Source organism: Tamandua tetradactyla, chromosome 26 (genome assembly GCF_023851605.1).
Source record: "Tamandua tetradactyla isolate mTamTet1 chromosome 26, mTamTet1.pri, whole genome shotgun sequence".
Classification (NCBI taxonomy): Eukaryota; Metazoa; Chordata; class Mammalia; order Pilosa; family Myrmecophagidae; genus Tamandua; species Tamandua tetradactyla.
In genome coordinates, this window is record NC_135352.1 from 20,136,574 (window position 1) to 20,162,858 (window position 26,285).

At 38.4% G+C, this 26,285-nt stretch overlaps 1 long non-coding RNA gene across 4 annotated transcripts in view; it reads left to right on the plus strand.

The window, feature by feature from the left end:
* Positions 1 to 26,285, plus strand: part of LOC143669742 (uncharacterized) — a 266,208-nt gene that overhangs the window by 38,404 nt on the left and 201,519 nt on the right. For all 4 annotated transcript variants that reach the window (XR_013169025.1, XR_013169027.1, XR_013169028.1 and 1 more), the window contains exons 3-4: positions 14,421 to 14,563; positions 16,769 to 16,954. This is a non-coding gene — a long non-coding RNA (uncharacterized LOC143669742). The remainder of the gene's footprint in view (positions 1 to 14,420; positions 14,564 to 16,768; positions 16,955 to 26,285) is intronic.

A 26,285-nucleotide genomic window follows, 5' to 3' on the forward strand; every position in this document is an offset into this window, starting at 1 on the left:
GCTTTGCATACTTTGGCAGTTTGTGATATCTAGGCCAGAGCTACATTAAAGTAACCTACAGAATGACCTCCTGATTCCATTTTAAATCTCTTGTCATAGAAGCTCTGTTTTGTCTTATTTCAACAATGCATTTCTAAATAATCTTTATTATTGGTTTGCCTCTTTAAATTTTATATAAATGGAGCTGAATTATATAGTTCTATAGCACTTTTGGTTTACTGTTATTGTTTTTAAGTCAATATTATATTTGTGAGATTTATTCATATCGCTATGTGTAGCTCTAGTTCATTTTTCTTTTTAGAATATATCTACTATTGTTTAAATATACTTCTGTTAAGTGCCCAAAAGATAACTTAAAACCTGCTCATCAGGAGTGCATTAGACTTACGGCAGTAAAGGAGAATACCATATTGACAATTTTGAAAGTGTTCCAGAAGGGGAAAAGAAGCGGGGGGATGTTTCCAGCGTTTGAAGACCTAGGCTGGGTAATTTTAAGACAGGTCTCACAGGCAGGAAACAGTTTGGGATGGACAGGGTTTGTGATATTACAACTTTGAACTTTAGGGCACACAGTGAGGTGAGTGTCCTCATTTTTTGTTAAGTAAGCTGTATTAGTTCACAAGCTTATTTCCCAGGAGCTAGTATTTCTAGGAGCAAGCTATTTCACTTGTTGTCAATATTATTTAACATAAAAACAATATTGCTTAACATAGGGCTACTGTTAACATAGCCCTGTTTTATTCAACAATGGGGAAGGAAACTATTGTTCAACTTTACTTTTATACAAGGCCATGGAATTGCATTTAAATTCTTACCACAATTTTTTTATTTTTTATTTTTTTGTGTCAATGGATTCTTTCCAGTGCTCCCATGAACATTTTTGTAATATTATTTCTTAAGATATATGGCTAAAAGTGTAATAGAAGGTTATAGAGAATGGCATTTTATGTATACCAAATAATGAAAATTTGCACTCTAGATGGGTTGTTATAACTAAAATTCCCACTAGAAGCTTATGAGACTTTTCTTTTCTTGAACATCCTTGTTAGTATTTGCAACTGTTGACATTTTAAATCTGCTCAAAAGTTAAAAATATTTTACTGTAAGTTTGTTTTTCTTGGTTATTAGATGATTTGCTCTCCTGTCAGTTGCCTATTATACATTTTGTCCACTTTTTATTGAGTTTTTCTATATTGGTTTTTAGTTACTTTGTAATTTTATGTAAATTAATTATTTTCTGATTATAAACATTGCAAATATCTCATCAAAAGATTTTTGACTTGTTTCTTCTCCTGTTTGATATATTTGAATTCATGTAATAATTTTTAAAATGTATTAAAATTCATCATTCTTTTTCATTATAGTTTGTTTTGTCCTGTTCAAGAAATATTTCCCTACATGGAATTTGTAATTATATCCTCCTGTATATGTATGTTTATTTTTCCTCCTATTTTTATGGGTTTGCTTTAAACATTGATAACTGTTTAATTGACCAGTTAAATTAAATAATCGCCAGGATTCTCTAGAGAAACAGAACCAACAGGAGAGATCTGTAATATGAGGTTTATAAAGGTGTCTCCTGCAACTGTGGGAATGGAAGAGTCTGAAATCCATAGGGCAGTCTGTGAAGCTGGCATTTCCAGTGAAGAGTCTCGTTGAACTCCATAGGAGAGGCTTGCTGGCTGAAGAAGCAACAAAAAAGTCTCTCTCCTTCCTTAAAAAAAAAAAAAGTGTATATACACACACACACACACACACACACACACACACCTTCAACTGTTTGGATGATCTCATTTGCAGGAGATAGGGCTTAATTGATTGCAGATGTAATCAGCCACTCCTGCAAAACAAGCCTTCCGATTTATCAACAAGCTGTGAAATATCCTTGCAGCAACAGGCAGGCCAGTGCTTGCCTGACTGGATAGCTGAGATCATCACCTGGCCAAGTTGACATCAGAACCTAATGATTCCAACCAGGAATTGATTTTTGTGTATAATATAAGCCAGGAATCTATTTCATTTTTTCTCGTATATGTATGATTAGTTTCTCAGTATAATTGAGAACATCTTTTCCTAATTTCTATCATGAATCAAGTTATTATATATGTGTGTTCATCTAATTCTAGGTTCTAAATTCTATTCTAATGTTCTGTTTTTCTATTCTAGAACCAATACCATCCTTTCTTAATTACTGTAGTGTTATGATATTTTGATACAAATCTCCCCATCCATTACTTCCTTGTTTGTGGGTGTCATGTGTGTTTTTTTCCTATTCTTTTTTCATATAATTTTAAGAGTCAGCCTACCAGGTTCTGTTCAAAACAAGACAAAGCAAATAATGATTTTTAAAAAATGCACAGCATTTTAATTGAAATTCCATTGATTCTAGATTAATTTGGGAAGAATTAGAATTTGTTTGTGAACTCTAGCCTTCCTATTTGTGAACATGAAATATCTTGCTACTTGTTCAAAGCTTTCCTAATGCTGTGGAAACCATGAAAATACATTTCCCTGATCTTTTGTTATGCCTAGCATAGTTACTTGGTGAAGGCTCCAACTACCATCAGTCTTGATCCATCACTGTGTTCAGGCCACTAAGGCTGTACTGCCCCCAAATTGCTCTAGCAGATGACTGACTATATTGCGGTACTAATGCAGCCCATTTCTGCTTCATGTAGGTCTCCTCAGTAAGGTCGCCTTAGCTCAGGTTTCCCCATTGGACTAAAGAAATATTTTCAGAACTGCTCTGTAGTTTGATACTTTTCCTAAACAAACTTTCTTCCTTTTTTCTCTCCTTTCACAGGTGTCAGATCTGAATCAAGTCTTAGGGTCTCCTGCCCTCTGTCCCTTTTTATCCTTCAAATGTGTCCTCTAATGAATCCATTGCATTTCTAATCACATCTTAGCATCTGCTTTCTGGGGCACCCAAACAACCACAAATGTCTTTCAAAAGAGTTTTCTAATTTTATTTAAATCATATTTTTATGAGATATTTCATAAATATTTAAGATTTAAAAGTCATGCCTCTTGATTGCTATTGGAGTAGAGAATGAACACAAGGACCAGTGTGTATCTTTGAGTACTTGCCTCACTTATGCTATTCCCTGCCTAAAAAGTTGTAGAAAAGATGCATAAAGGGTGACAATCATGTGTGTTTAGATGCCCTGTGGATACATAGAATCACATAGCTGTGTTTTACAATACTCTTTCATAGTGAAATTTTAAGTTGCAGGCATAACGAAGGGAAAATAGCAGGACTGGACTCCTGTATTTAGAAAGAAACCAAGAAACAAATTCAGTAGAATCACACAGCAGGCATGCTCATGGACAGCATATAAACCTGGTTCCCTAAAACTAGGGTAGAAAACAGAGTTTCCATACCCGTCTCTTAAAATCTCAACATATTGTTCTTTGTAATGAGATTCAACAAAATGGGGACTAGATCCTGTTGATTATATCTCTGAGATTTTGGAAGTGGCAGTTTAGTGATACCCAGTTGCCCAACCAAGAAACAACTGCAGGGCAACACAACATAGGAAAAACCTCCTAATAATTGCCCCCTAAGTAATAAAGGTCATTTTTAAAAAATAATTAATTAATTATTAAACATAACACCATACAGACACAAGCATTCTTACCATGTGATCATTCCATTCTTGATATATAATCAATAACTCACAATATCATCACAGAGTTGCATATTCATCATCTGTCATGGTCAAGTTTATATGTCAACTTGGCCAAGTGGTGATACCTGTTTGTCTGGTTGGGCAAGTGCTGGCCTGTCTGTTGCGATGAGGACTTTTCATGGAATTAAGTCTTGATCATGTCAGCTGCATCCACAGCTGATTCCATTTGTAATCAGCCAAAGGGGAGTGTCTTCTGCAGTGAGTGATGCTTAATCTAATTACTGGAAGCCTTTTAAGGAGGATTCAGAAGAGACAGGCTCTTCCTGCTTCAGCTGGTGAGCCTCTCCTGTGGAGTTCATCCAGACCCTCCATTGGAATCGTCAGCTTCACAGCCTGCCCTGTGGATTTTGGACTCTGTGTTCCCATGGTCACTTGAGACACTTTTATAAATTTTATATTCGTGAGTGTTCCCTGTTGGTTCTATTGCTCTAGGGAACGCTAACTAATACAATCTTCATAATAATTTCTTCGAACATTTGCATCAATTCAGAAAAAAATAAAAAGAAAACAGAAAAAAATTCATACATACCATCCCCCTTACCTATACCTTTCATTGATCACTAGCATTTCAATCTACTAAATTTATTTTAACGTTTGTTTCCCCTATTTATTTATTTTTAATCCATATGTTTTACTCATCTGTTGATAAGATAGGTAAAAGCATCATACACAAAGTTTTCACAGTCACATAGTCACATTGTGAAAGCTTTATCATTATACAATCATCTTCAAGAAACGTGGCTGCTGGAACACAGCTCTACATTTTCGGGCAGTCCTCTCCATCCTCTCCGTTACACTTTAACTAAAGGTGATATCTATATAATGCGTAAGAATAACCTCCAGAATAACCTCTGGACTCTGGAATCTCTCAACCATTGATACTTTATTTTCTCTCATTTTGCCCTTACCCCTTTTGGTCAAGAAGGTTTTCTCAATCCTTTGATACTGAGTCCCAGCTCATTCTAGGATTTCTGTACCATGTTGCCAGAAAGGTCCACACCCCTGGGAGTCATGGCCCACATAGAAAGGGACAGAGCAGTGAGAATTTGTTGTGTTGGCTGAGAGAAAGGCTGCATCTGAGGAACAAAAGAGGTTCCCTGGGGGTGACTCTTAGGCCTGATTTTAAGTAAGCTTAGCCTAACCTTTGTGGGGTTTAGTTTCGTATGAACAAACCCTAAGATTGAGAACTCAGCCTATTGCTTTGGTTGTCGTCACTGCTTGTGAGAGTATCAAGAATTCTCCACTTGGGGAAGTTGAATTTTCCCCCTTTCTCACCATTACCCCAAGGGGACTCTGAAAATACTTTTTTATTCACTGTTCAAATCACTCTGGGATTTATCAGGGCATCACTCTGGACAAACCTACAAAATCTCATATACCCTATTCAAGGTTCCATGTACATATGGTGTTCAATTAAGCTGTCTACATAAGTTATATCAGGAAATGCACTAGTCAAAATATAAATTTTGTACCAAATAAACATTTTTTGCTTTAGTCTCACATATAAGTTAAGGTTTTAAAATATTAATAACCATCTATTTTCAACACTGTGCAATAATGACATTCCTTTGTTCTTCCTCATGCAAAAACATCTTTAAATTTGTACATTTAGTCACTATCATTATATACTCTAGGTATTCCTAGATTATACCATCTCAGTTAAAGGCCATGTTTTAAGGGTTGTTGGAGAAATTTTCAGTGAGTTTACTCATAAATCCAGACGGCAATTTAAGAATGAGTAATTTCTCCTTTTTACTGGCAAGGCAACCTTTAGTTTGAGTACCAATCTAACCTTGAGACAGGATGTTCTGGAACACTTCTAGGCAGAGAAGAGAAAGCTCTTAGAATTCAATCACTGTCTCTATTAGGTTCACCTGGGACAAGGCAGCAGTACCAATTCCTTGGCTCCTGTGTAGTGCTGTTCTCACAATCCTATTGCAGAGCTCAGTAGCTGCTCATGTCCATGCTGAATGCTTAAACCACAAATTATTTACCCCACTTGATTTGATTTATCTCATCCCACTGAATTCTGCTGCAAGTTTGCAGTCTCATAGGTGTCCTATAGTCTTTTCTGGTTTAATTCTATTTTGAAGACCAGTTTTCAAAAAAATTTTCCTCTTTCTAATCCCCTCCCTGTTTCCCTTCTATGCCTTTTGGTCCAGAAGCCTCACCTTACTATTTACAGGCAAATATCCCTGAAACTAATCACTCATTTGGTCTTCCAAGGACTGTATCACGACACTGTGAGTAACATTTAGTGGGCTATCCAGTAAGATAGGTCCTCAGATTACTGTGGTTCATTATAATAATTATTACATTAATTTTGTAGATAAAACCAATGAATCTAAGGAAGGTTAAATAATTTGCCTATGGTCACACAACTAGTAAATCAGTGAAACACTGAGTTAGGATTTGGAGCCAGTTCTCCTGGACTTTAGATTCTTTACCTCTTCCTCTGTGCCTTTCCATCTTAAATGATATTATTTCTATGCTCAACTCACTGCCTGGGTCATCTGTGCTGGTTTGAAAGGAAGTATGCCCCCTAAGAAAAGCCATGTTTTAATATAAATCCCATTTCATAAAGGTAGAATAATCTCTATTCAATACTGTATGTTTGAAACTGTAATGAGATCATCTCCCTGGGTGATGTGATTTAGTCAAGAGTGGTTGTTAAATTGGATTAGGTGATGACATGTCTCCACCCATCTAGGTGGGTCTTGATTGGTTTATTGGAATCCTATAAAAGAGGAAATATTTTGGAGAATTAGAGACTCAGAGAGAGCAGAGAATGCTGCAGCACTATGAAGCAGAGAATCCAGAAGCCAGTGACCTTTGGAGATGAAGAAGGAAGACGCCTCCCGGGGAGCTTCATGAAATAGGAAGCCAGGAGAGAAAGCTAGCAGATGACTCCATATTCGCCATGTGCCTTTCCAGATTAGAGAGAAACCCTGAGCTTCATCGGCCTTCTCGAACCGAGGTATCTTTCCCCAGATGCCTTTGATTGGGCATTTTTATAGACTTGGTTTAATTGGGACATTTTCTCGGCCTTAGAAATATAAACTAGCAACTCATTAAATTCTCCCTTTTAAAAGCCGTTCCGTTTCTGGTATATTGCATTCCAGAAGCTAGCAAACTAGAACATCATCTTATTGCATTATTTCAAATGCTTAGTGCAAAGCATACAACTAAACTTCTGCAAATCTCTATCAACGAGACCTACCCCATGTCCCATCTTGTCCTGAAGAAAGGGAGGATGTTATCCTCCATCTTCTCCTACCACTCTGCCTTGTCCATGGACTTGTGGGCATTACAAATCCTAGGAAACCAAAAATAGTTCTTTCCTTCATACAATGTTTTTTCTTATTTCCAAATTCCTTCTACTTATTTCCATTTCTGATTCTGAGTTTCTACTATTTTATTTTAGAGAAACCTCAGCTATTGAAAAACTTTTATCACTAACTTATTGTATTTTCAACCTTTCTACTATTATAGTTGTAAATTGTCCTACATTAGACTTAATCTGGTGAAATGTGTGATGAGATGCCAGAAAATGTTCAGAGAGCCCAGTTAATATGCCCTGGCACCAACCTTCAGGGAAGGTTATGCCGCCTCAGCTCAGCAGATGCTTAAGTCATTTAAAGACTTACTTTAAAGTTCAAAAATGGAATTATTACTGCACAGAGACATCACACAGTGCTTAGATAAAGGGTACGATTTGAAGCAATGAATGATGTTTCATACGAACAAATAGTTTTTTATGGTCTATTAGCAATTCTGTGCTTGAATTAGTAGTTTATTCATATTATCTTCTAAATGGAGCATTATTAAGAAGCACTGCAGTATAAAATTATGTATTACATTACCAGTAGCATAAAGTGATAAAAGGGTTGAACTGTTTTTAAATGATCGCTAGAGACGTACTGCAGGATCAGTGAGTTTCGTGTACAAGATAGACAGAGTGGGTAAAGAGCGCTCCATCTCCTGCGAGCACTGACTGGGATACATAAAGATGGCTCATATTTCAGCTGGGTCCGAATAATAAGTGACAACTCCAGAAATTGGGACACAGCAGGTTGTGGTTATCGTGGTTTATTTAGATATGGGCAGGGACAGCTTGGGGTTTACTGGACCAGAAGACAGGGCTGGACCCAAAGGGAGAGGGTGTTTGCATGGACTAAATAGGATGATAGGACCCCAGCAAGTTGGACAAGACCTGCAAAGACCTTCAAGTTAGTAGAGACCTCCCAGCACTGAAGCAGACTTACTACTTTGGCCTGCCAGAGTAGTAGGAGTTATGAGAAGGCAGCTTATTGACACATGAGAACATTTAGGACTTACAGGAGACAGAATGGACACCAGTGTCACCGTTGGCATCAATGATTTGAGATCATACTTGCCTGGTGGGGAATTGGCTTCTTACATGTTTACAGCTCTATTTCAAGCATTAGGTCATTACAAAAGAAAGCCTATATATTTCTTGAATCCTTTCTGCAAAATCTGAATTATAAATTCGGTATGTCTATAATTGTGATGATTCTTCCTGCCCACTTCTTATTTACTAGTTATACCTGCTTCAGTTTTTGTTTCCCCCCAGTACCTGGTTAAATGCTTGCTTGTTTTTTTTTTTTTTTTTTTTTTTTACATGGGCAGGCACCAGGAATCGAACCTGGGTCCTCGGGCATGGCAGGCAAGCACTCTTACCTTCTGAGCCACTGTGGCCCGCCCTGCTTGTTTTTTGTTCTTAGTAAATTCATAAAGTTGTTTCCTCTTTGAAACTAACCTGCAGGATGGGAAAGAATGTTTTAATAGCTCATAATAGATCCTCTTTGAGTGAGTGCTAACTGTTAGGTAAATGTTTGTTGGTAGGTTCAGAGGAGGAAAGTAAAGACTTCTTAGTCTAGAACAGTGAAAATCTATGTGATCTGCAATGCATAAGAAAATAGGCATTTAGGTACGAGGTTAGAGTCTCAGGAGAAAGAGAAGAATTGGGGAAAGAGATGAACAAGGAGAAATACGTGGTCTGGAAATTAAGATAGCCAAATGGGTCATTCCCAAGGTGGGGTACTTCAACAACAGGAATACTTAATATTTGGCTTTAAGTTGTTTATATTAATGGGAATCTTATCTGCTTCTCTGCATCTTCATGTTTTATAGTTGTGATGATATTTTAGGCATAATGGAAATTGAGTGCTATCCATAATAAGGTAGTGCAGGAAAAAAATATCCTCTTGGAAAAACAAGATGAATCTCAAAATTTAATTAACTCGGAAGAAGCAGGGATGGGAATCCAAGGCTGCCTAGGTAAAGCCTTGATCCTGATTGTTCACTTCCAGTAATATTTCTGGAGAGGCTGGAAGGGATCGAGAGCTCCCCTTGATGGTGGGGAGGGAAATCACTCTAGTTTAAATGCAAATTTAAGGGATTTATTAATTTTATAAGACTTCCTACTTCCAGACTGTTAAAACTATATCCAGCGTTCATTTTCCAGTGCCTGCCCATGCAAAACAAACAAACAAAAGAAAAACTACCTCCAGACTGTTGAAGGCTAAAATAAATTCTCTAACCACCTTATCTTCTAATTTTAAAATTCATTATAGCTCTGATGTTTAAAAAAATATCCCAACCTTAAAAAATTCTGATCACTATAAAATCCTTCAAAATGATGAATCTCTTAAATTAGCCTCCCACTGTGTAAATACTTTCTTGTCCTGAAAGTGTAGTTTTTAAGACACTAGGAGGCAGGTAGAATTTTGACATTAAAGTGAATGTGTAAAATGGTGTCCATTTTCCTTATTAACTAAAGCTTTTAATGAAGTCCCCTTTAAAATCTTATGAAGTTAAGACATTTTGTTTCCAAATCACTTCTTATATAATACCAGCATTTGACAATTACCTTCAGTTGCTTTCAATTATTTTATTGATTTTAATAACAAGCCTGTGAGATATAGTACTTTTACTGTCCCATATATGCACATGTGAAAATTGATGGTCATAGATTGATGTTTGTAGAATTTTAAATCAGTATATAGTGGAACCAGCACCAAATTCACACCTTTTGATCATGAGACGCAAAGAACAGGAAGAACTAAGTGAAGGTTGAGTCCAGCCATCATTGCCTGTGCCAAAAATTCTTTCCCTAAAGCTTCCCACACAAAAGTACACCTCGTATATGCCAAGGTTACCCCTCCTTAAAACCTTTAAGAAAAATACAGAAATTAAGGCAGAGTCTCAATTACTAATGATGTTAGCATGTGGCCATGTAGTAATATGGATTATAAAGCAAATTATAAATTATAATCAAACCAAAACTAACAATGAACTGATATTGTCATACTTTAAAATCCATGCTATAGAACTATGTGATGATGTTGTGAATTACTGATTATATATGTAGAATGGAATGATCAAAATGGGAATGTTTGCGTTTGGCGTTTTTTTGGTATTTTAAAAAGTAAAATAAAAAAATTAAAAAAATAAAATCCATGCTATAGACATGTATACTTCTATACCATATATCAAGTCAGGCTCACTCCTTGAGTGTAAAATAGTAACACATTTTCACTGCTTCTATCCCACATTATCCTCATAATAGCAATAATAATAATGTTAATTTAAATTTTATTTGACTGCACAGCTTACACAGATTTTCATCTTAGAATCCTATTGCAGAAGTGACTAGGTGAGGTAAAGAGGCTAGGTGTAAATATCTTATTTTAAAGATGAAAAAATGTTAAGCATATAAAGTGTCATTGGTTACCGAATTTCATACTGCTTGTCAGAGGCATTGCTGAGACTCCAATTAAGATTTTCTGACCTGCTCTAAATCGCTGTGGGGTAGCAACGAGGAGTATCATTCTCAGTTTAAACGAGCTCTGTTACTAGGCTAAGTGGATGCCTGGCCTTATGTATAACCAATCCCTCAAGCCCACAGATAATCAGTTTTGTTTCTAGTCATAATCATTAGATACCACTTCCCTTACCTCAACTTTACAATGGTTCCCAAATGCCTCTTAAATCCAGTACAAACTCCTGAGTTGGAAATTTCTACCCTATGAGTTGGTTTGTTTTCAGTTCTTAGCATTCTACTCTGATTGTTTAAGTTTTGTCCTTTTGTGGCACTGCTTATAAAAATTTCCTCTGAGCCAAACCACATATTTCTCCTTTAGATTTCATAAGCAATTCCAAGGAAGGTGCCAAATCTTCCTCACCTTTTCTTTCTTGTTTCTACATTTCTGTAACTTTCCACAACCTGATCCCGGTGAGTGTGGGCTGTGCCAGATGCTGGCTGGCTGACTTATAAGTGCTAGGATTAAGACTTTGGCAGGTACTCTCTAGGACGGGCCAATTTGACTTTAACTGTTTTTCATTTAAACCCCAGGACTTTTCTGGATTGAGAGGGGAAAGCAGATATAGAAGAAAACTGATTTAAAGAAAGAAGACTAAAGCAACTAAAACTTTGGAAGGCACAGGAAGTCAGTTCATCTGGGGAGCCTTTTTACCAGTGCTTCTTGATCTGAGATTTCTATTATAGCTCCATTCAGGATCCATCACTGTGAAAATCCCTCCTTCTCTCTCCTTTCTTTTCTTTCCCTGACTCCCTATGGAGGCCTAGAGCTGGCCTTCTATCTACTCTGGGCAAGCCAGACACCTCCGGGCAGCCTGGGAAATGCCCTCATTGTGTTTTCTGTTTGGGAGATATGTCCTTCACTACGTTAAACTAATCTGATTCATGCAGCATTTTCTCTCTCAGGATCTGGATAAATCAAAAGTTCTAGCTACACAATGAAGGGATACAGACTGTGCAACAGGACTGATTGTAAAAATTCAGAAATGAATAGCACAATACTACCTAACTGTGATACAATTATGTTAAAACACTGAATGAAGCTGAATGTGAGAATAATAGAGGAAGGAGGGCTGGGGGCACAAATGAAATCAGAAAGAAAGATAGACAATAAAGACTGAGGTGGTATAATCTAGGAATGCCTAGAGTGTATTATGATAGTGACTAAATGTGCAAATTTTAAAAATGTTTTGCATGAGAAGAACAAAGGAATGTCATTATTGCACGGTGTTGAAAATACATGGTAATTAATATTTAAAAATTTTAACTTATGTGTGAGACTAAAGCAAAAAATGTGTATTTGGTTCAAAATTTGTATTTTGACTAGTGCATTTCCTAATATAAAATGTAGACAGCTTAATTGAACACCATAAGTACATGGAACCTTGAGTAAGGCATGAGATTTTGTTGATTTGTCCAGAATGATGCCCCTATAAAGCCGATAGTGATTTGAACAGTGAATAAAAAAATATTTGCAAAGTCCCCTTTGGGAAAAGGTGAGATAGGGGAAAATTCAACTTCCCATGTGGGATTCTTGATATTCTCAAAAGCAGTGGGGACAACCAAAGCAAAAGGCTGAGCCCCCAATCTTGGGGTTTGTCCATATGAAACTTAACACCCCACAAAAGATAGGTCAAACCTACTTAAAATTAGGCCTGAGTCGCCCCCAAGAAAACTTCTTTTGTTGCTCAGATGTGGCCTCTCTCTCCAGCCAACACAACAAGCAAACTCACTGCCTCCTGCTGTCTGCGTGGGACATGACTCCCAGGGGTGTGGACCTTCCTGGCAATGTAGGACAGAAACCCTAAAATGAGCTGAGACAGCATCAAGGGATTGAGAAAACTTTCTCAACCAAAAGGAGGAAGAGTGAGATGAGACAAACTAAAGTGTCAATGGCTGAGAGATTCCAAACAGAGTGGAGAGGGTATCCTGGAGGTTATTCTTATGCATTAAATAGATATCACCTTGTTAGTAAAGATGTAATGAAGAGGCTGGAGGGAAGTGTCTGCAAATGTAGAGTTGTGTTCCAGTAACCATGTTTCTTGAAGATGATTGTATAATGATATAGCTTTCAACAATGTGACTGTGTGATTGTGAAAACCTTGTGTCTGCTGCACCTTTTATCTACGTTATCAACAGATGAGTAAAACACACGGAATAAAAATAAAAAATAGGGGGAACAAATGTTAAAATAAATTTAGATTGAGGGTGGGCCACGGTGGCTCAGCAGGCAGAGTTCCTGCCTGCCATGCTGGAGATCCCAGGTTCGGTTCCCGGTGCCTGCCCATGCAAAAAAAAAAAAAATAATAAATTTAGATTGAAATGCTAGTGATCAATGGAAGGAAGGGGTAAGGGGTATGATATGTATGAATTTTTTTCTGTTATCTTTTTATTTCTTTTTCTGAATTGATGCACACGTTCTAAGAAATGATCATAATGATGAATATGCAACTGTGATAATATTGTAAATTATTGATTATATATGTAGAATGGAATGATCATAAGTTAAGAATGTGTTTGTTGTTATAGTTTAAAAAATTAATAAATTAATAATAAAAAAAAAAGTTCTAGCTACCCAATAAACTTCCTAGCTAATTTACAGAGCAGTATCACAGTTTTAACCCTAATAAAGCTGTGTTATGTGGTGTATGGTCTCAGTCATGTCAAAAATGAAAAGGATGCAAGTCTGGAAAGGAAAGCCACTTCAGAATAGTCCAATTTCTTTACTTGCAGTAACACCATTAAGCACTGGAGGGATGGTAAATGCTAGGGGGACTTGAAATTGAATAATGTTTATTCTGTCACTAATTCATGTGCACATCTGGCCTTCATGATCACACTCTGAGTTAGGAGTTCACATATCCTCACTTCTGTTTTATGTGCTCAAAGGCTGGGGATTAGAGGTAAATGACTTCCTTAAGAGACATGCAGTCAGCAAGAGGAGAAGTCACTACAGAAACGTGGGTTTCTCCTCCCTGTGTGGCTAACTTACCATGTCTCACAGTTTCCTCAAAAAAAGGTAGTCAGCCTTTTCCCAAAGTGACACGTAGTTCTTGCACTTAGCAATGAACTATTTTTTAGCTTTTCATCTGTACAATAAGTATAATCCACAGAGAGAAAACATTTTGTAAGTTTTTGTTTTTTTAGTGTGGTTTCATTTCTCTCAATGTTAATGAAGAAACTGTCAATATCATAAGTTTTAGTGAAATATAAAAAATAATGTTCTATATGGAAAATACTTTATTTGTTGTCCATATGGGATTGTGAGTCAAGTTTACACTTGGAGATCTCCCTCAAATATTATCTGGGTACACAGATACTGGTAGGAAATTTTTATTTGATAAATTTGTTTCCTTTAAATTTCGTGATTTACTTACTACCTGCAATGTGCAATGGGACTCTCTTTTTAAATAGGAAGTCAACTTTAAAATTTGAATATGAAGATAAAAATAATTGTCTAGTATTACTTTAGTCCCAAGGGCCATTTCCCTCAATTAATTTGTTACCTCATTTCTTCAGTATAAGGCTTTTAAGAATATCACAAACCAAACTGCCTTCTAATTCATAATTTTCAGTAGATAATGAAGTGATGATTAGTGATTTTGCTATTCCTAGGAGCTCTTTTCCTTTTTGCTTTTTAATCCTGAGCTCTCCCAGTTGATCATTGCCACCTACCTAATCACTCTGGCAGCTGATCTGAAAATAATGACAAATTAGTTCTCCCAGAGCCAGCTGGTCTTGCCTCATTTAGTAATCCCTTATTCAGAATAATAGTTGTGTTTTCACTTTATTCTGCCATTGAACCTTTAGAATGGGACAAATTTATGCCATTTAACAAAAGAAAAGAAATGAGCAATTTATGTCATTAATTTTATCATTCATTTTAGAGAAAGCATGAAGCAGCAAAGACATTTGTGAAAAATCTGAAGTGTTTGAACATCCTTGACCCGAAGGATGTTCTCAATGGATGATTAACAGCTGGATTTCAGTCTTCACCTTTTTTTTCCTTCTCTAACCTAAAATTAAGCAGGTAATTGTAAGTTTTTCATTCTGGGAGCCCCAAATAGCTGCAAGGATCACATTCAATGGTAGCGTTACTAAAAATAATGCAGTCATTTCTGTTTTTGTTATTATTTGTGTACTTCACATTTCTGTAGAAAAATCTACAGCACAATAATTTGATATTTTAGATAACCCTATTAAAACCTGGGCACATATGTCTCACTATGAAATTGCCTCCAGAAAGCACAGTTGAGCAGCCAAAGTAATTAAAAACTAATTCCAGTTATTACTTATATGTCTCATAAACTATGAATAGAATTTAAATATCAAGGCCACAGCAGCAATTATTAAATGTCCTATATTCTCCTGCCCATTTTTCTGCCTCAGGATATTGTCTCAAAATCCAGAACAACTCTTTCTTTTTTCACATAAGGTTTCCTTTCCTCCAGTTTGCTCTGCTCTGTTTCCATTTCTTTGCTCAGTAAAATCAATCTAACTTTTCTCCTCTTTACAGAAAAAAAGAAAAAGTAGTAGTCTCTCCTCTTGGGGTGGATGTGGTGGTTAGGGTTTGATCAGAGAAATAAATATAAATGGTTTAAAGGCTTTGTAAATATCAATGGTTTAATGGCTTTGTTAAAGAGGTTAGACCTTATGTGATAAAGGGTTTGGGTAGCTGATTAAGTAGCCAGTGTATGTCTTTGGTTCTTGTGTGTGGTGCTGGGTCTGAAGTCAGCAGGGTCAGCTGGTCAAAGGGAAGATGGACATAAATTGAGAAAGAGGAAGGACAAACTGGAACCCACAAGGATGAGCTACAACCTCATTTTTGATTTCTCATCGCCCACACACTGCCAAGTTTGATTGTGCAGATGGCCTGTAGGAGAAGCTGGTGAATTCATCATACAACTAAATGGGCACTGGGCCCAGCAGTGAGAGAAACTAAAGGAGAATCCAGAGGGAATTTCAGGAATTACGAGCCCCGCTGCTCTATGCAAACATGTGAGCCAGCAGATTAGTGATAATGTGCCACCTGATGATAAAATCACCTGCAATGACTGAGCATAGAATTTATATGGCTGTTATTAATCTTTCAACTTCCAAATGCCATACAAAATGTCTTCTGTGGACCATGATAAACCAGAACAACGTAGAAAGGGAATGCTGGAAAATAAGGTTCCATCCTAGCTGAGATGACACGATATGAATTCACCAGTGGTGAGTGTGGTAGTTTGAAGCTCTTATGTACCCCAGAAAAGGCTGTGTTTGTTTAATCCACTCCTGTGGGTATAGACCTATTGTGGATGGGACCTTTTGATTAGGTTATTTCAGTTGTGACCCACCCCATTCAAGGTGGGTCTTAACTCATTTACTGGAGTCCTTTGTAAGAGGATAAAACACATAAAGAAGTGAAGAGATGAAATTAAAAGAAGCTCATGGGAAAAAAGCCCCAGAGAAGCTGAGAGACAAGGACACACCCAGAGACTCTGAGAAGGGAAGGCACTAAAACCAGAAGCTGAAAGCAACGACCCAGGAGAGAAGGACCAGCAGACATCATCGTGTGCCTTGCTGTCTGACAGAGGTTCCTAAGCTTGCTGGTAACTGGTCTTCACAGAAGATATCATCGTATTGATGCTTTAATTGGGACATTGTCACAGCTTTAGAAACTGCAGTGTAAACTAATAAATTCTCATTGTCACAAGCCAGTTCATTTCTAGTATATTGAATTTCATCTGCTTTAGCAAACCAAAACAGTGAGGAATTCCAGGAGGATATGGCCCAACTAATACAGAATTGTTTGTTTGTGTATTTTTGTGTTGTTTCTTGTTTACTTTTTGGTAGACTGGAGAAGAGGGAAAGTTGAGCAATGCTACCACAATATAATTATTGTGTGTATTGCTTATTTGACTGCCTTATACTTTCTGTTTTAAAACCACTTTTTAATATAGCATTCTTGTGAAGTAGATATAGTCAGTTAGGCTTATAATTTCTGATCTGTAGGTACATTCAAGAAACAAAATATATATAAGGTTATTTTCCCTCTAATACTCCTACATATCTATGGGAAAATCAAGTCTTCACCGCTTATTTGAATAAATAATGACTTGAGAATAAGGAAACATGGCATTCATTTTCTTCAATAACTGGGTAAACTTGAATAAATACGTTATCTGTGCTACTGTTCATCTATCTTAAAAGAAGGGCATTTGGCTAACTCGTAATTTTTTTATTTTTCAAGTTAAAAGATAATCTGGAGTGACATCAACACAGCAATGTAAGACATTCTCAGGAAAAAATCTTCCCTCAGAACCAAATAATAAAAGGACAAATCTCACTGGCTTGGAAGTCTGGAGGAAGATAGAGACTGCAGAAAGATCCCACAAATGCTGAATGGAAGAAAAAGGAAAATGATCTCCAAAATCAGGTAGGAAATTTTCCTTTCACACCTACCTGCCTGGACTCCTCCTCACTCTTGTCCCTCATAATTTAGGAGTTGCACAGAGGCAGCTCGGCTGGAGTCCCTCCTGCTGCAAATGTAGACCTTAGAACCACTCCCAGCAGCAAATTAGAACCATGCATAGCATGGTGCAGGGACCCAAATCTGCAGAGACTCAGGTTGAAACACAGGTGGTTGAGCAGTGTTGGATAAAAAGGACGCACAGGGGGGAAATAAAAGACCAAAGCAGAACTGTTGGCAAGAGGTAATACACTCCATTCACACTCTGTTTGCCAAATCGCCTGTAAAATAAAACACACTATTCTTTTTTTTTTTTTTTTTTTTTTACATGAGCAGGCACCGGGAATTGAACCTGGGACCTCTGCTGGGACCTCTGGCCTGGCAGGCAAGCATTCTTGCCTGCTGAGCCACCATGGGCCTGCCCAAACACGTTATTCTTGATTGATCCCATTGGGATCCCCAGGGCAGGATACCCTAATAGAGAAGAAACTGGAGGCAGAACAGCCTCACAGAAGAGAAAAAATAGGGAGGAAGCGAACTGCTCAAGACAGGATGGGTTCCATACCAACGTACCGCAATAATGCAAATTGTTAATAATAGGGTGGTACATGGGCAAAAAATACATACTAATGTCAAGTATGGACTATAGTTAATAGTACAATTATAACATTCTTCCACTGATTGTGTCAGAGGTGCCACACTAGTGCAAATTGTTATTAATGGCAGGTGATATGGGACCGCTGTATTTTCTATGTAATGTTTCTGTAAACCTACAACTTCTCTAAAAAAATTTTTTAAGATAATCTGGTTATATAAATAATACTGTTTGTTATAGGAAATTCAGTGTTCCTAGTCCAATTTCCAGTCTTTAATAAACTTTCTCCTAGGGTAAAGGCTACTTTTCTTCCCACCTGCCAGGCTTGCTGGTGTTCTTAATAGATGGAATATATGAGAAACTACCATCCACGTGTTTTCTGGGGTTTGTCCTATTACCTCTTCTTTCTGTTGGGCTTTATTCATAAGCTCTATACCTTCCAGAATACATGGAAGTATCTAGTCTACTTGTTTTCTGAAAGCTCAGTGTTTTTATTAGGTGAGGTACACCACTCCAAAAGATGCATTCAAGAAATTGAGGAATTATTTTCTGGTCTTTTGGTAGGTAAAACCTTTTCTTTGCTGGAGGTTATATTTGTGGTAGGAGAAAGCATCTTCTTATTTAATTTCATAGCAGCTGAATTTACCTATTTTTTAATATGATAGCACACTGAAATCCATTTTTTCTTTGGATTATTAAAAATTTTAAACATACAGAAAAATAATATAAAAATATGACAGATCCAATATTAAACAAATGGCAAATGTGTGTTGCCATATTTTCTGGGATATATTTAAAATATATGTATATTTATAGTTATATTCATATTTTCATATATTTACACATACTTTTAAAATTCTCCCTGCACATCTCATCTCCTTCCCTATCTTTTCAGAGATGACTACTGTACTGAGGTTATGGTATTGTTTCAATATATGATTTATATATTTACTTCACATATTTGAATCCCTAAACTATATTGTTTGGGATATTGAAACATTAACATATATGTAATCATACTATATACAACATCATTTTGCAGTTTGCTTTATTCATAAACTGTATACCTTCCACTGCTCTTGTCAGCTTAGTTCTTCATTTTTAAAATGTAATAGCAAATTATCACATCTAAAAGCACATTATGAAAGATTTTTCATGTTAAAAAATTCTTCAATTAGTAGAAATTCTTTTCAGATTTTGGTAATATATGACTGTTGGTCTTAATTTCAAGATTTTAAATGCTCAGAAGTACCATCATTCAAGAAATAGTTATTAGGTTCTTATTATATGCCATACACAATTCTAGTCTCTTGACATAGGCCCCTTGAAAAATATTTTTAAGATCATAAAGTTAACTAGTGAGAAAAATCAAATTCATTTAGGTACTTAGCAATCTGAAGGAAAGAATATAGTTGATTTATTATTTTGGTTATACATTGGGATACACAGATGAAGGAAGAAAATTGTTTAGAGAAGAAACTGTAGTTATCCCAGGGTGTATTAGTTAGGGTTCTCTAGAGAAACAGAATCAATTTGTAAATATAAAATTTAAAAAAGTGTCTCACGTAACCATGGGAACATAGAGTCCAAAATCTGTAGGGCAGGCTGTGAAGCTGAGGACTCTGATGGAGGGTCTGAACAAACTCCACAGTAGAGGCTCCCTGGCCAAAGCAGGAAGAGAACCTCTCTGAATCCTCCTTAAGGACTCTAACTTCCAGTGATTAGATTAAGCATCAGTCATTAAAGAAGACACTCCCCTTGGATGATTACAGATGCTATCAGCTGTGGATATAGCCGTTTTAATCATGATTTAATTCTGTAAAATGTCCTCATGGCAAAAGACAAGCCAGCACTTGCCCAACCAGACAAACAGGTACCACCACCTGGCAAAGTTGACACATGAACCTGACCATGACAGTCCACCCCTTGTCAACTTGGCAGCTGTACTCATTAACTTAGACCATACTGAGTTTCTAAATAGAAAACAAGAAAAGACACATTTTTTTTTTCGCCTAATAATACTCAACTGTCCTGCATATAACTGGAAACACATTAAATCTCTCCAGAATAGGGTGCAAATCCTTGGGTAATATACATTCTTAAACTTGATATCTTACAACGTAAATAGTATAACATAAACAAAACAGCATTACAGTCCTCGTTTCTGTCATAGTTCATGCTCATAGTTCATATTTATCACTACCTTCTTCCACCACCCATTCCATGTTCCCTTTACCCTCAGCAAGCACTTCACCTGGCCATGGTTCTTTGCTGGGTGGGGGGACCCAAACCTTCATTCCTGAAGTTTCAGAGCCATTGGTAGTCCTGCCTGGATTGGGTTGTTGCAGTTTTCCATTGATTTAATCACAGGGCATGGTAATACTAAAAGATATCCTAAGGGATCCCCTATATTCCAGGAAAACTCTTCTTTACCTCCATTATGTAGTTGCAGTCCTATTTCCCCCTGATAGTCAGGGTCAGTCACCCCAGCCAGTACTGTAATCCCCTTCTTGGCTTGTTGATCTGAAGGCATGAGTAGCCCAGAGACCAGGTGGCAGTCTTAGATTCCAGTTCAATGGAATCATTGTTGTTTCTCCTGGTGGGGTAATAGCGAGTGGTGCCACTCCCATTTCCACCTCTTGGTTCCTGGATCCTTGGATTCTGGCTATGGGAGAACAATACCATACAGCGGATGCTGATTCAGAACATACACAGCTTCCCGGAGAATATTACCCTAGCTCTTCAAGGTGTTGCCACCTAGTGGTAGTGTAATTGAGTTTTCAAAAGGCTATTCTACTGTTCTATTAGTCCAGAGGCTTCTGGATGATGGGGACATGGTAAGACCAGAGAATTCCATGAGCATGTGCCCATTCCCACACTTTATTTGCTGTGAAGTGTGTTCCTTAATCAGAAGTAATGCTGTGTGAAATACCATGATGATGGATAAGGCATTCTGTAAGCCCATGGATGGTAGTTTTGGCAGAAGCATTGTATGCAGAGAAAGCAAACCCATATCCAGAGTACTCTATTCCAGTTAGAACAAATTGCTGCCCCTTCCATGAAGGGAGTGGTCCAATGTACTCAACCTGCTACCATGTAGCTGGCTGGTCACCTCAGGGAATAGTGCCATATTGGGCTGAGTGTGGGTCTTTGCTGCTGGAAGATTGGGCACTCTGCAGTAGCTGTAGCCAGGTCAGCCTTGGTGAGTGGAAGTCCATGTTGCTGAGCCCATGTATAACCTCTATCCCTATCATCATGACCACTTTGTGAGACCATTGGGCCGTGACAGGAGTTGATGGGGAAAGAGGCTGACTGGTATCCATAGAACGGGTCGTCTTATCCACTTGATTATTAAAACCTTCCTCTGCTAAAGTCACCCTCTGCTGTGCATTCACATGGGATACAAGTATCTTCATGTTTTTAGCCCACTCAAAAAGGTCTACCCACATGCCTCTTCCCCAAAATTCTTAATTATCACCAATTTTCCAGTTATGGTCTTTCCAAGTCCTTGACCATCCAGCCACACCATTAGCAACAGCCCATGAATCAGTATACAAACGCACCTGTAGCCAGTTCTCCTTCCAAGCAAAAATGAACAACCAGGTGTACTGCTGAAAGTTCTGCCCAGTGGAAGGATTTCCCCTCACCACTGTCCTTAAAGGACATCCCAAAAAGGGGTTGTAGTGCAGCAGCTGTCCACTTTTGGGTGGTACCTGCGTATTGTGCTGAACCATCTGTAAACCAGGCCTGAGTTTTCTCTTCCTGAGTCAGTTCACTGTAAGGAATACCCCAAGAGGCCATAACTCTGGTCTGGGAAAGAAAAGGTAATGTGGCAGGAGTGGAGACCATGGGCATTTAGTTCACTTCCTCATGTAACTTACTTGTGCCTTCAGGACCTGCTCTGGCCCTATCTCATATGTTCCATTTCCATTTTATAATGGATTGCTGCTAAACATGCCCAACTTTATGGCTTGGTAGGTCAGACAACACCCAGCTCTTGATAGGCAGCTCAGGTCTCATGGTAACTTGGTGGCCCATGGTTAAGCATTCAGTCTCTACTAAGGCTCAGTAGCAAGCCAAAAGCTGTTTCTCAAAAGGAGAGTAGTTATCTGCAGCAGATGGTAAGGCTTTGCTCCAAAATTCTAAGGGTCTGCATTGTAATTCTACTGTAGGGGCCTTTGAAAGGTTCCAGGCAGCATCTCTATTTACCACTGACACTTCCAGCACCATTGGATCTGCTGGATCATATGGTCCAAGTGGCAGAAGGGCTTGTACAGCAGCATGGACCTGTCATAGAGCCTCCTCTTGTTTGGGTCCCCACTCAAAATTAGAAGCTTTTCTGGTCACTCAATAAATGGGCCAGAGTAGCACACCCAAATGAGGAGTATGTTGTTGCCAAAATCCAAAGAGACCAACTAGGCGTTGTGCCTCCTTTTTGGTTGTGGGAGGGGCCAGATGCAGCAACTTATCCTTCACCTTAGAAGGGATATCTCAATATGCCCCACACACTGGACACCTAGAAATTTCACTGAGGTGGAAGACCCCTGTATTTTTGTTGGATTTTTCTCCCATCCTCTGACATGCAAATGTCTTACCAGTAAGTGTAGAGTAGTTGGGACTACTTGATCACTAAGTCCAATCAACATGATATCATCAATATAATGGAGCAGTGTGATGTCTTGTGGGAGGGAAAAACAATCAAGGTTCCTGCATACAAGGTTATGACATAGGGCTGGAGAGTTGATATACCCTTGAGATAGAACTGTGAAAGTATATTGCTGACCTTGCCAGCTGAAAAGAAAACTGTTTCTGGTGGTCCTTACTAACACCTATTGAAAAAAAAGCATTTGTCAGGTCAGTAGCTGTATACTAGATACCAGGGGATATATTGATTTACTCAAGCAATGATACCACATCTGGAACAGCAGCTGCAATTGGAGTTATCATCTGATTGAGTTTATGATAATCCACTGTCATCCTTCAAGACCCATCTGTTTTGTACAGGCCAAATAGGAGAGTTGAATGCGGATGTTGTGGGAATCACCACCCCTGCATCCTTCAAGTCCTTAAGAGTGGCAGTAATCTCTGCAATCCCTCCAGGAATCCAGTATTGCTTCTGATTTACTATTTTGCTTGGTAGGGGCAGTTCTAGTGGCTTCCGTTTGGCTTTTCCCGTCATAATAACCCTCACTGCACAAGTTAAGAGAGCCAATGTGGGGATTCTGCCAGTTGCCCAGTATGTCTGTTCCAATTATGTATCCTGGAACTGGGGAAATAACTACAGAATGGGTCCAGGGCACCACTGGGAGATGGACTTGAGCTAAAACTCCATCCATCACCTGACCTCCATAAGTGCCCACTCTGCCTGGTAGACCAGAGTGGCATTTTGGAGTCCCTGGAATTAATATCACTTGTGAACCAGTGTCTAATAATCCCCGAAATGTCTGATCATTTCCTTTTCCCCAGTGCACAGTTGCCCTAGTAGAAGGCCTTCAGTCTCCTTGGGGAAGGCTTGGAGGAAGATTAACAGTATAGATTTGTGGCAGTGTAACAGGGTTCTCCCCCAAAGGGACCTGGCCTCCTCTTCATTCAAGGGCTCTGGGTCTGCAAACTATCTCAAGTCTGGAAATTGATTAAGGGGCCATGATTCTGTGTTTTTTTTTTTTTTTTTTTTTTTAAAGGAAAGACAGAGAGAAGGAAGGAAGGATAGAAGGAAGGAAGGAAGGAAGAAAGGGAAACATTTTTAAACATTTTCTTGTTTTATTGTATTCTGTTTCTCCGTTTTTGTTACATGGGCTGGGGCCGGGAATCGAACCGAGGTCCTCCGGCATAGCAGGCAAGCACTTTGCCCGCTGAGCCACCGCGGCCCGCCCTGATTCTGTGTTTTTGTAGTTCAAGTTAGATGTCTGTTCACTTGACCTAGAGCTCTTGTTTATACAGATCAAACAAGAATTTAGTACACTGTGTCCATCTATTGTATTTTTAGGTACCCCAAGATTTACTAGCCAATGCCGCAGATCTCCGTGAGTCATATAATTTTGATTCCTGCTTTGAGTTTACTGTCTATTATAACAGCCACATCTACCCTGTCTTTGGCGATTAAGTGCTACCACCTGGGTTCTGCCAACTCGGCATCCAGTCATCCCCATTGTCTATAAGGATTCCAGCTCAGTGACAGCAGTCCCCACAGTAATGTCTAACCTACAGAGAAGTACAACTACTTCTTTCAAAGTCAATTATACTGTCCTCTATATCACTTTCAATCTATTTGTATCCATGTATCTAAGATGAGTCTCTTGTAAACAGCATATAGCTGGATTATGTTTCTTAATCCATTCTGAAAATGTGTATCTTTTAATTGGTAAATGTAGTCCATTAGCATTCAGAGTTATTACTGAAAAGACATTTCTTGATTCCAGCATCTTATCTTTTTAGTTTATTCGACAGATCTATATTTGCTTTTCCCTCTTTCTCTTTGTATTCTTTAAATTACCCTTAGTGGTCCTCTTCAATTCTGTGCCCTCCTCCAGACCTCCCTCTGCTGTCTTTTTTTTTTTTTTCAACTAGCAGAACTCCTTTTAGTATTTCTTGTAGGGCTGGTCTCTTGTTGACAGATTCTTTCAGGACTTCTTTGTCTGTAAAAACTTGAATCTCTCCCTCAATTTTGAATGATAGTTTGGCTGGGTACAGATTTCTTGATTGGAAGTCCTTTCGCTTTCAGGATCTTGAATTTATCATACGACTGACTTTTCACCTCCAGGGTGCTAGTTGAGTAGTCTGAAGTCAGTCTTATTTGATTTCCCTTGTATGTAGTAGATTGTTTTTTTCATGCCGCTTTCAGGATATTCTGCATCGTGTCAACATTTGACAGACTGATTAGTTTGTATCTTAGGGAAGGCCTATTTGGATTTATTCTGTTTGGAGTTCTTTGGGCTTCTTTACTTGTATATTTATGTCCTTTATGAGGGTTGGGAAGTTTTCCCGCATTGTGTCTTCAGCTCCTCTTCCTAGCCCTTTACTCCTCTCTTCTCCTTCTGGGACACCAATGATTCTTATATTTGCATACTTTGCTTTGCTTATCATTTCCCTGACTTCCCATTCATTTCTTTCCATCTTTTTTTGCCATTTGCTGTTTTGAGTCTTCAAAGTCAATTATACTGTCCTCTATATCACTCTTCTTTCTTCTGTCTCTTCAATTCTGGTGTTGTGTACCTCTAGTATGTTTTTTCCTTTGTCAACAGAGTCTTTAATCTCTGTGATTTATGTTATTTTTCTATTTATTCTTTCAAATTCCTCTTTGTTCTCTTCTACTTCTTGATCTCCTTCATGGCATTTGCAGTCCCACTTATATTATTAAGTAGAGTTGTATGAACATCTTTAATTAGTTCTAACATCTGTATCTCCTCTGGTGTTTTAATTTGGTCATTAGGCAGGGCTGTATCTGTCTTCATTGTGATATGCTGTGATCTTATGCTGTGTTTGGCATGTAAATATCTTGATTGATTTACTTTGGGCTTTGATTTCTTTCAGCAGTCTAAGGCCTTCTGTTTGTGCGATGGTTGTACAGCAGGGAACAGGGAATGGGGTGGATCACTCAGTCAGTGATTTGTGTCATTGCAGGTATGGGTGCAGGTTGGGAATGTTATGCTGATGCTTGTGAACATGGGAGCCCAGTGGCCAGCCAGGGAGGATGTAAACTGTGTGGTTGCACCAGTCTGGGTTACATAACCCTGGTGTTTGCCGGTGTAAGGCATGTTTGGGGGGCAGGGGTAGCCTAGATATGGAGGTTAGTACCCACAACCTTTATGTGCTGGCAACAGCCTGCAGGGAACAGGAACGGGAAAGTAGTGCTTCAGAGGGGTGCAGGAGAAGTGGGTTGGGCTGCACTCGGGATAGGGGTCAGGGGCAGGTACATGCACTGGGGATGGTGGGGTGAGTTCGTCTAGAGTGCAGAGAATGGGAGCAGGTGATGAGATTCAGATGCGTGGGGTGTGGGGTGTGTTGTTGATCACGGGGCTTCACTGGTGAGGGTAGCAAGCCCAAGGAATGAATCCTGGCTTACTTCCTAGTTTTGTTTTCCCATCCGTGCACTCATACCGGCTCTGCGCCTCTGCATCAGCCTCCCACTTTGCGCTTCTCAGTTCCTCGGCCTGTGCAACTAGGGCTGCCACATGTGGTGCAGAAAGGTCTCCCAGATCAGCCACACTCCCAAATTGCTGCCTCAGTCGCCCTCTTGTCCTTTCTCTAACTTTTCCATGGAGCAGGGCTTACCTCAAGCTGCTCAAGTCAGCCATCTACCCAGAAGTCCCCCTTCTTTTTTAATATAGGTATTTAGGGCAATATATTTCCCTCTCAGCACCATCTTTGCTGCATCCAATAAATTTTGATATATTGTATTTTCATTTTCATTTTCCTCAAGATATTTGCTGATTTATCTTGTAATTTCTTTCTCGATCCACTGGATCTTTAAAAGTGTGTTGTGTAGTTTCCATAAATTTTTGAATTTTCCTGCCTTCCATCTGTTATGATTTCCAACTTCATTTAATTATGATCTGAGAAAGTATTTGTATAATTTTAATCATTTTAAATTTATTACAACTTGCTTTGTGGCCCAATGTGGTCTATCCTGAAGAATGATTCATGAACACTTGCAAAAAATGAGTATTATGCTGTCATGGGGTACAGTGTTTTATAAGTGTTTTT